The sequence below is a fragment of the Danio rerio genome, chromosome 14 (genome assembly GCF_052040795.2).
Source record: "Danio rerio strain M-AB ecotype USA chromosome 14, GRCz13ab, whole genome shotgun sequence".
Classification (NCBI taxonomy): Eukaryota; Metazoa; Chordata; class Actinopteri; order Cypriniformes; family Danionidae; genus Danio; species Danio rerio.
Window position 1 is genome coordinate 8,738,483 of NC_141034.1, and position 11,518 is coordinate 8,750,000.

General features: G+C 37.1%; 1 protein-coding gene across 2 annotated transcripts in view; it reads left to right on the top strand.

Annotated features, from left to right (window-relative positions):
- Positions 1–11,518, top strand: part of psd2 (pleckstrin and Sec7 domain containing 2) — a 197,712-nt gene that overhangs the window by 60,750 nt on the left and 125,444 nt on the right. For both annotated transcript variants that reach the window (XM_087281067.1, XM_087281070.1), the window contains one exon: positions 9,251–9,541. The gene's annotated coding sequence lies outside the window, so the exon portion shown is untranslated. The remainder of the gene's footprint in view (positions 1–9,250; positions 9,542–11,518) is intronic.

Sequence of the window (11,518 nt, forward strand, 5' to 3'; positions counted from 1 at the left end):
TCTTCCTGATGGTCACATGACCTTCACGCGTTTTAAATGATAATTTCCATTTAACATGAAAGCATGCATCCATCCTGCCTTGTATCAACTTTTCAGGCTGGTGGTGGTGGTATAATGGTGTGGGGGTATTTTAGTACCAAAGTAAGCATCGTGTCAACGCCACAGCCTGGCCAAGTATTGTTGCTGACCCTGTCTATCCCTTCATCACCACAGTGTACTCGTCTTCTGATGGCTAATTCCAGCAGGATAAGGCATCATGCAGTAAATCATGCATCATGCAATCTTCTCAGACTGGTTTGTTAAACATGACAATGAGTTCACTGTACTCAAATGGCCTCCAAAGTCACCAGATCTCAATCCAATATAGCACCTTTGGGATGTGGTGGAACGGGAGATTCGCATCATGGATGTGCAGCCGACAAATCTGTTGCAACTGCGTGATGCTATCATGTCAATATGGATGAAAATAACTCAGGAATATTTCCAGTACCTTGTTGAATCTATGCCACGAAGGATCGATGTATAGTCTTAAACGAATGTATAGTGGAAGATTTTGCATGTATTGCAATGATTAAATTATTTCATCAGTCAATCGCACGGCAGCTATTCAGTGCATTTTTCATGCGCTGTAGATGTGACAATGGTGATCAGTCAAATTGAGCATCACAGTGAGGAAGAATAGAGATTTAAAAGACTTTAAAGGGAGCCTGTTATGCAAAAATCACTTTTATAATGGGTATATAAACATTTTCCCTTTGTACGTGTCATCAGAGGGGGAAAGCCCCCCCCCATCCCCCCCCCCCCCCCCCAATTAGTGACGATCTCTCCCTTATTAGCATAGGTCTTTAGTCTTGTATTTGAATCTGCTGTTATGCTGACACATATGGCTTTCGTAGCTCTGCCATATTTTAAAATAAGGGCTGGGAGCACAATCTGATTTGCATTTAAAGCTACAATCACCAAAATTGCACAATTAAGATCAAAGCCTAAAAGGGGCAGTTTCAAAGAGTTATAAACATTATTTGTGGAGTATTTAGAGTTTAAACATTACATACACACTCTAGGCACATCAGAGACTTATTTTAGATCTTGTAAAAAAAAGGTTAAATATTTATTAATTAGATTATGAACTTAACAATTTCATTGGGGTGCAGTGAGTGCACTAATCTGTGCTCAAGTGGTTTGTGGTTGGTTCTTTCCTCTGCTAAAGAGAAAATAAGATATTTTGAAGAAAGCTGAAACCATTTACTTCCATAGTTGGAAAACAAATACTATGGAAGCCAATGAGTTTCCATCTTTCTTCTAAATATCTTCTTTTGTGTTCAACAGAGGAAAGTAAGTCAAAGAGGACTGGAAAAAGTGAAAGGGAAGTAATTGATGACGCAGTTTTTATTTTTGGGTAAACTATCATTTAGTTGACTTTTATTATAAACAAATATAGTTACAAACCTTTGAAGCCAATCAAATACATGTCTGTTGAACTCAAAGACCAATCGGAAACATTTAAATGAGTGACTACCAAGTTAACTACATTTGCTCAGCCAAATTTGTGCATGTTTGTTTTAGTGTTTTCACAAACTCTCCAATAATAAGTGACAAAGTCCTCATGCACCCAGAAAAAATATGACCCCACAAATTCAAAACCTTTAGGAATTACAGTTCTACATTGTGGGGACATTTTGTACGTTGTGGTGATCAAAACCACACACACATACTTTCGTAGCAGAACTGCAGATATTATGGATTTGTCAGGCTTTTCAAATGTCAAGGGATGGACTGGTTCCTGTTCACTGGTCTGATACCACACAGCTGAACCAGAACCTTCCCTCCATAAAATGCCAACACACCCCAGCAACCGTTCACCTTCAGCATTCAACATCTCTCACATCTTCTTCTCCCCGAACACAATGTTTTATATATATTAGTGCTGTATATTTAATCACAATTAATTGAATGACGGCCGTGAGTTTACTCTTGATTCATCGCAACTTAATCACACATTTTTTCTGTTCTAAATTGACCTCTAACCACTTAAACTCTGCTGCTATTTGGGGATTTCCGCCTGAATTTTGCCTCCCCAAATTTAAAAGCTTCCCAAATCCACATGCAGAGGTGTAAATGCAAAAATTTGGTATCATTTTAAAGAAAACCCTTTGAATTTTCATAAAACACTATTGAAAGTGTTTAAAATAACTGCATATGTCGTCTGTGTTATTATAAATACCTTAAAAAAGAGGCGCTTTTTGTATTTTTTTTATAAACTCAAATTTGAAAGTGTACCTTTTAGGTTCTGTGTGTCCTAGCGTGCTGTAATTAATTTTGTTGGTTCCTGGACATGTCTGTAATCATAGGAAAAAAGAAAGATGTCTCTGCCATAATCTATGCAAAAGTTATTGTATTTCAACTGATGGTAGGTGCTGTACAAGCCACAGGGACCGATCATTGTTTTCATATTTCACTATTCTTTTGTTTGATCAAACATAATTCACTGTGTTTGGACCACATCAGACATATAAAAGGATTACTTATGCACATCACCTCAAAAACAGAGGAGAATGGCCCTGAAGCACACAGTATAAGGTAAGAGATGACAGCTGTCTGTGCTATCTGGGGCTGCTTATTGATCATGAATGTATTGTTTACATTTCTGCGCCATGGAAACACCACAATTCATTTAACAACTGTTTGGCATATGAATATAATTCAGTAAAAAGAATGCTAGAACTGTATGAGCACCGGCAAGAGCTTTCATTTGAGCTCTAACTTGTACATGTGTCATATAAAAAAATATGAAAATGAACCAATGTAAAATACCTAGCTTGGGTATCCAAAATACAGTGTATTTAAGTGTAAATAACTTTTATAAAATAGAATAAAAAACCAAAGTGATGCATATGTGCATAAAATATAGATTCTACACTTTCAAACGACACCACTTTTGGGGGTCTGGTGCAATGCTAGCCGTTTAAATCTGAAAGCGAAAGTCGATGACGTCCCGGACCCGGTACCGGGTCCGCAGAGTTTAAGTGGCTAATTAATAGATTGTTGCATTTTGAAAATGCAAAAACACAGCAGGACTTATGTACACACAATAAAAAACTGAGAAATAACATTGCTTTAAAGAGATGCACCAATTTTTGGACCAATGAAGCACTTAACCGAAGAGTGAAAACCAAACATGTTTCCCCCCCACATATTTTTCTACTTTTTTACCATGGCATGAAATAAAAAGTCAAAATGTGTTTTCACAATGAAAATCCATTAGGCAAAGTTCTTTATAATTCTGATCGGGGCTGAACATTACAATGTTTTAGCTTCAACTTTAAAATGGGTGCTTCTGAAAATGCAACATAGGCTCATTCTGAAAATGTACCCCTATATACATTTCTGAGGATTGCAAATTATATAGCCAGATATATGTATTGCTGCATTTCATCTAAAAATTGCACACTATGGAGTGTTATGACACCGTTCCTTTTCACGCTAGCAGCTGAACGCTTACCTCCGTGTGAACGGCTTTTCCGCTGGTAGTTCACCGCATATGTTGGCAGACTTCTGTGCTTTTAAAAACACTATTGGTTGGGTTTAGGGAAGGAGGAGGGTGGGTCAGTCGATTGGTCCTTCAGTCAGTCAGTCATTCAGTCAGTCAGTCAGTCAGTCGACAGCGACCTCTGGTGGATTTATGCAAGAACAGCAAGCACAAATGGCACTCGCAAGAGAACTTTGAGATCTCAAAAAGCATACACAGCGGTCTCTGGTGGATTTGTGAAAACAAAAACTGCAAAAAAAACGTAGCTCATGGAACGTATTTGGCGCTCTCCAGAAATGTATATAGCGGTACGTTTTCAGATTGAGTCCGTGTTGTGAAAATCTCAGGAAGGGATCATTGCTGACCAAAGGTGATTTGTGGATTATTTATAAAACTTTTTAACCATAATAATGTTTTTAAGGCTTGTTTCTATGCAAACATTGCAAGCAAGTTTATACAATAAGGCACAGGACACCTTAAAATGTGTAGCTTCAACAACAATATGGTAATTGGTGTAGACTACGCAGTGTTGTTTTACATTTGATTATTCAATATCTGTAACTGAATGATGTTTTACTCCCCAGACAAAAGGTAAAGCACTGTTTATTTCAATTGTGTCTTTGTTCTCTTGTATTATCTATGCTTGGCAAATTTGAGAAAATTACGTTTAATCCAGATGCACTCTTCTACAAAACCACCCAATCATTTTAAAATAACGAGCTGGTTCCAAATAGAGCTGTTCACATCTTCTGGTGAAATTGCTTTCATATCGCAATATCTATTGTATTTATTGTGTCGGGGTTTTTTTTCTACAATATCATGCAGCCCTAGTCCCAATTACCATATAACTGGGTCTCATGAAGTTCTGCCTAAAATGGCACCTATTTACTAAGAAACTCAGTTCTTTTATATAAAAAAAGTAAATAAACTATATATATATATATATATATATATATATATATATATATATATATATATATATATATATATATATATATATAAATATATATAGGCGGCACTGTAAGCAATTATTTGCCTTTTGTTAATTAATGTTTGGACGACACGTTGGTTCAGTTGTTAGCAATGTCACATCACAGCAAGAAGGATGCTGGTTTGAGTCCCAGCTGGGCCAGTTGGCATTTTTTTGTGGAGTTTGCATGTTCTCCCTGTGTTGGCGTGGGTTTCCTCCAGGTGCTCGGGTTTCCCCCACAGTTCAAAGACATGCGCTAGAAGTGAATTGGATGAACTAGATTGGCCGTGGTGTATGTGTGTGAATGAGTGTGTATGGGTGTTTTCCAGTACTGGGTTGAGATTGGAAGGGCAGAGCATACAAACATATGCCGGAATAGTTGGTGGTTCATTCCGCTGTAGCTACCTTTGAAATAGAGACTAAGCCGAAGGAAAATTCTCTTCTTTGTACAAAAGTTTTTACGATTGTTAAAAATTTGGAATATAGTGCTGGATTTGTATTTACTTTAATTATGATTAGGATGATTAACATAAAAAAACAGCTTTATATTGATTAACAGAAACATTTGAAAATGATAAGAAGTTTTTTTTTTCTTTTACTTTTATTATTGATCAATTAAAAGAATTCAAGTGTTTAAAGATACAATAAATGTATAAAATAAATTTCTCTTTGGTCCCACTTTATATTATGTGGCTTAACTTTGTACTTGCATCAGAAAATAAATACCATGTACTTTCTGTGTTCGTATTGTATTCCAGAACACTTCTGCTGCTCTTGAGGTGGGATATGAGTCAGGTTAGGGACCAATTAGGTGTTATGGGTAGGACTGAGGCCTCGTTTACACTAATATATTTTAGTTTTAAAACTGCATTTTAGAACGAAAAAGATTTACGTCCACACTGGTGTTTCACCTAGCATTTCTGAAAAGATCTCCGTCCACTCTACACCGCTGAAAACGCACATCGCATGACCACACACACACTCTGGTATGCCCAGCAGCATGCGCAGATGTCTGAGCTCCAGGCAGTCAGTGGGTGCTTTGAGCACAGCTCCCCAGATGAGAGCAGCGCACGTCAGACAGCTCATCAAGGATTTACCTCTGGATCTCATCTCACTATAGTTGTTAAACATGATATTTAATTCACCTTTTCTCTATCTAACGACTCTTTGGTCTTTTGAATTTATTACGTGTTCTTAAGTAATGTGTTTTGGCTGAGCGCAAAGAGATGTTAATATATTAACTAATGTAACCATGTACACCGATTCTGCACATTTGACTTGCCTTTATTTCCTGTAGTGTATAACTTATCGTATTACTGATTGCCATTGATTATTACAACTGATATCCAGCAAAAGACACAGGGTATGTTTTGTATTTTTCATTGAAAATGAAAGGAGGCAGTTATGTTATAGGCTCCGTTTTGTTATGAATGTGCATGCAGTGAAGAAGATGGTCATATAAATATGTAGCTACACATTTTTGGTGTCTGTAAAGTTATTATCAAAATAAAAATAGGCAGTTGTTTTCATTGTACTGTTAAGATAGTAAAACAACATAGCAATGGTGATGTGAATGACGTTATAAAGTAGGCCTACACTGTTCCCCTTGTTTTCTATATCAAACTTGCAAAGTCTGAACTTAAAATGAAAGGATGCAAGACTGAACTAAGTGTACTTGATATTGAGAAAAAGCCCCAAATCAGATCAGAACAGTCTCTTTCAAAAGATTTACATGTAAAATAAATATTTATTTCAATTTTTGTTTCATCAATCAGAATTTTCTGAAGGATCATTTCGACTTAGTGTCTGATTTATCAGGGGTCACCATAGCAGAATGAACCACCAACCTCTCTGGCATATGTTTTATGCATCGGATGCCTTTCCAGCCATGACCCAGCACTAGAAAAGTAATGATATTTATCATTTGCTCTATCCTGTATCTCCTTCTTTCGTAAGTCTCGCTGACTCAGCTTTATTTAACCACCTCTCTTACCTGGCCGTCCCCATGGATTTTACCCACAATGCCTTGCATCTGCGCTCCAACTTCTCCCCTTTCCCATGCTAAACCAACCAATTCTCCAGGCAATCTTTATGTTGGCCACACTACATCTTCAGCTCCTTCTGTCCATGTATGTTTGTGTTTGGACAGTCCTGCTGGCCTGCAGCCAGTGTGTATTGTGTGGTGTGAAAACCCTTTGGGAGCAGAAGAGCAGGGTTCAAGAGAGGCCTCTGGGAAAGCGGCTACGTCTCTTTCATTCTCCTCCCTGGACTGAAGACTCACAAATGACCAATCAGATTGCATCCGCAATGTCCCCTAGCTCTGACTGTCTTCGCTTGCTAAGTATCCCCGAGGCCAGACTCTGCCTCCTCTTCCCACGTCTCTGTCACACTCGGTTCTCTCCCTCCCTCCTTCCATCCATCATTCATTTCGATCCATCACACTCTCCATCCATCATATATCCATCAGTGAAGACACCCACCCAACCGTCCCTCCCAGCCAAGATAACTTCATTTTCTTTGAAGGAATAGTTCATCGGAAAAAAAGAACATATATATATATATATATATATATATATATATATATATATATATATGCATTATAGGTGGCACTTACTCATCAAAAGGGACTGACCGAGATTCATTTAGAGTTGTACTTTGTGGATTTAAAGGAAATGATAAGATGGGCAGGAATTAATTTCAGCCTATACATTGAACAAAATATCAGTAAATAAGCAATTTTTTTTATTTTTTAATTAATGTTTGGGCGACACGTTGGCTCAGTTGTTAGCACTGTCGACTCACAGCAAGAAGGTTTGTGGTTTCAGTCCCGGCTGGGTCAGTTGGCATTTCTGTGTGGAGTTTGCATGTTCTCCCCATGTTGGCGTGGTTTTCCTCCAGATAATGTGGTTTCCCTACAGTCCAAAGACATGTAGGTGAATTGAATATACTACATTGGCCATAGTGTATGAGTGTATGTGTTAATGAGAGTGTATGGGTGTTTTCCAGTGCTGGGTTGTGACTGGAAGAGCATCCACTGAGTAAAACATATGCTGGATAATTGCATACTCACACTATGCTATCCGAACCATGCCCAGGCCCGTTTCCCAGATTGTTTGAGAAGTGTGAGTGCTCTGAACCTTGGCCGATCCTGGCCCGGTTGGAAGAGGTGTGCCGGAGCGCGGTTTACTTAAGCTTTGGCGTGGTACGCTTGTAGTGTAAGTGCAAAGCACGCCTGAGCCCGAAACTGAACCGAGACGTGACTTTTACATGACTGTTTGGTATGGATTTATTAATAATTTTTACTATTCAATGAACGCAAACTGTCAGGGATTACTAAAGACACAAACCCCTCACTGCACGACAGCTGCACCTTCAGCAAACCTCCTAATACCTGCAGCACGAGGACTTTGTGATTGTTTATGAGTGTCAAAAGTGACTGATCTGTTCGGCAAAATATTTGAATGTGTTTCACCGCATCCCAAATGACTAAAACCATATAACTGAAGAAATGTATATTGTGTTGAGCAAAAGCACTTCTTACTGAACAGTGCATCATCGATGATATAAGCGTGCCCAGGCTCGAATGTAATGTGAGTGCGGGCCGTCGGGGGAGACGGGAGGGGGGACAAGCGTGCTTTGGCCAGATTCAAGGCAACTGTACATAGTGTGAGTACGCTCTAAATTGGCAGTTCATTCTGCTGTGGCAACCCCTGATAAATAAAGGGACTAAGCCTTGTGGAAAAAAAAGAATGAATGAATCATGGTTTATGTTTTTATTTTACTAATTTCTTTCCCCTGCTTTTGAATTGCATTATAGGATCTCACTTCCAGAAACTTTTTAACCTCGAAAAGTTTATGAAAGTGACTTTTTTGAACATTTTTAATAGTCTAAAGTGACATATTGTCTGCTAATGGTGTTTCCTAGTGTTGGGTCAAAGCTGGAAGGGGATCCGCTAGGTAAAACTTAAGCCTGGTTTATACTTCTGCATCAAGTGATCGACGTAAACCAAATCGCATGTAACGCGCGTAGCCATGCATTTATACTTCTGCGCGCTGTTTGTATTTGCAGACCAATAACACTTCCAAAACGCTAGCTGGCAGTAGGTGTTTATGTTCCTCTGTGTCGAGTTTCTTCATCGGGCTCATCTCGCCCACACTCGTCATCTCAACCAAGCCAACCAATCACAGAGCTTGCGCTAGGCATCTTTACAACATTTTTTGAAAGGTGCGCGTCAGCGTCACTATGCGTCCACGGATAGGCTGTGCCGGAGAGAGTTAGTGGGGAGACAAACCATGCAGGGCCTTGTATGTAAGCATAAGGAGTTTAAAATCAATATGATATTTGACTGGTAGCCAATGGAGAGATTACAAAACAGTAGTAATGAGTTCTCTGATTTTAGTCCCTGTCAGAATTCAGGCCGCTGAGTTTTGGACATTTTGTAATTTACTGATGTTAAGTATTTAGTAAGTTCTGCAAAAAGTTTTCAGCTAGTGTACGGTTTATTTCATCTAATGTTTGCAGATGAGACCTTAAAGTGTTTGGAATATATGTTTATAATATTCAATTGAAGTAATTTACATCTTGGCATACAGATAAACATATCTATCATTGAGTCTGTCTCTAAGCATCCATCCATGGTACAATGATTTCCATCTGTTTAAGCTCCTCAGCACCTTACTTCAATTCTCACCCCTCCCCCCTTAAAAAACACCTCTGTTTGTGTCTCCTCTCATCCCCCATCTCTTTACAGGACACTCCACCTTCCTCGACAGTCCCAACACAGACACTCCATCAGGATTCCTCCTGCTGTTAAGCCGGGACGTCCCAACCACCCCCAACCTGCCTCCACTGGATCCCATGGGACGAAAAGATGGACGAGGGGTGGAGGTCTAATGAATAAGTGATTAAGATTGACAGTGTCTGGTGGTCTGCTGTTGTGGTCTTCCTGATCCCCAGACCACAGTTTTCATTTTCTCTCGCTCAACTACACAAGCAGAGCCCATAAACCCACCCTCCGGTCCCTCAAGTATCATTAGCACAGGTGAATGCTGCTTTTCTCTTTTTTTCTACCCCTCTCTCAATTGCTGTAATATGGGTTTCTCTTCCAGTTTCCCCTCGGATGAACATCAGGATGACAGGGTGGGTGTTCACCAGCTCATTTTTACGCTTGGGTGCAAAAATGCAAATTAGACACAAACAGGAGAGATCTGCTCATTCAAAATAAATAAATGAATAAATCTCGTATATGGGTTTATCAAAAACTGACAGCTCCCAGTCGCCACATTATATTGAGTTAGTCGCGTTTCAATCTCCATTGCTCTTTATCTGACTTAAAAATGGACACTGACATACTGTATGTCATCCTTAGCATATTTGTTAGTGTAAGAATGATATAATATAATATAATATAATATAATATAATATAATATAATATAATATAATATAATATAATATAATATAATATAATATAATATAACTTAATATAATATAACTTAATATAATATAATATAATATAACTTAATATAGAATAACTAATATAATATAATATCATATAATATAATATAACATAATATAATGTATATAATATAACTTAATATAATATAATATAATATAACTTAATATAATATAATATAATATAACTTAATATAATTAATATAATATAATATAATATAATATAATATAATATAATATAATGTAATATAATATAATATAATATAATATAATATAATATAATATAATATAACTTAATATAATATAATATAATATAATATAATATAATATAATATAATATAACTTAATATAATATAACTTAATATAATATAATATAATATAATATAATATAACTTAATATAATATAACTAATATAATATAATATAATATAATATAATATAATATAATATAATATAATATCATATAATATAATATAATATAATATCATATCATATAATATAATATAACATAATATAATGTATATAATATAATATAATATAACTTAATATAATACAATATAATATAACTTAATATAATTAATATAATATAATATAATATAATATAATATAATATAATATAATATAATATAATATAATATAATATAATATAATATAATATAATATAATTGTCACCGACTCGGTCCCAGTCATTCCCCTCGCTGGCCAGCAGAGGTCATCATCACCGGACTTCTAGCATTACGTCATCCCAAATACTGATTGCCACTTACACACCTGCAGCACATCACCTTGATCAGCAAACACTCTCATTTAAGCAGCACACACACACACCTCATTACGAAGTGTTGTTCTGCCACAGCAAACACCACTGAGCGGTACTCTTCCTTGCCTGCTTTCCCGTTGCTTACCTGTACTGTATCTCGACCTTGTCTTGCCTGCAGCCTGCCCTGAACCCTAGCCTGATTACCGACTTTGATCCTCGCCACCTTCCTCTGACCCATGCCTGCTTACTCACCCTGTGTTTGCCTGCCGCCAGCCCTTTGACCTGATACTGCTGTGTTTGATGTGAGTTCGCACACAAGTACCATCTGTGTGCTTATTGTTATTAAACTCTGTTTAATAAATATACTGCAAATGGATCCCTCTGTGTCAGACCCTTCGTTACAATAATAGTATTTAATAGTATATAATATAATAGTATATATTGTTATATATGAGCAATATCACACTAGTAGCAGTGCAATATGGCTGTTAATTGGCACAGGTGGGAGGTGTGTGTTGGTTTGTGTGCTTTAGTGTCCCACCAGTGACAATATACAGCCATCACACTGCTACGAGTGTGTTTTTACAACAGTTGGACGTTATAATCCTGTATAATAAAAAAAAAAAAAACAACCACGGAGAGTCTAAAAAACCAACACAATCTCACGGCAATTTGTACGTTTTTCATTTAGTGGCTAATTCGTATGAGTTCGTACGATCTAATTCGTACAATTTAGTACGATTTGCTTATCCCCCAATGATGGTTTGGGTTAGGGGTGGGGTTAGGTGCCACGCCTCCTTTTTAAAAT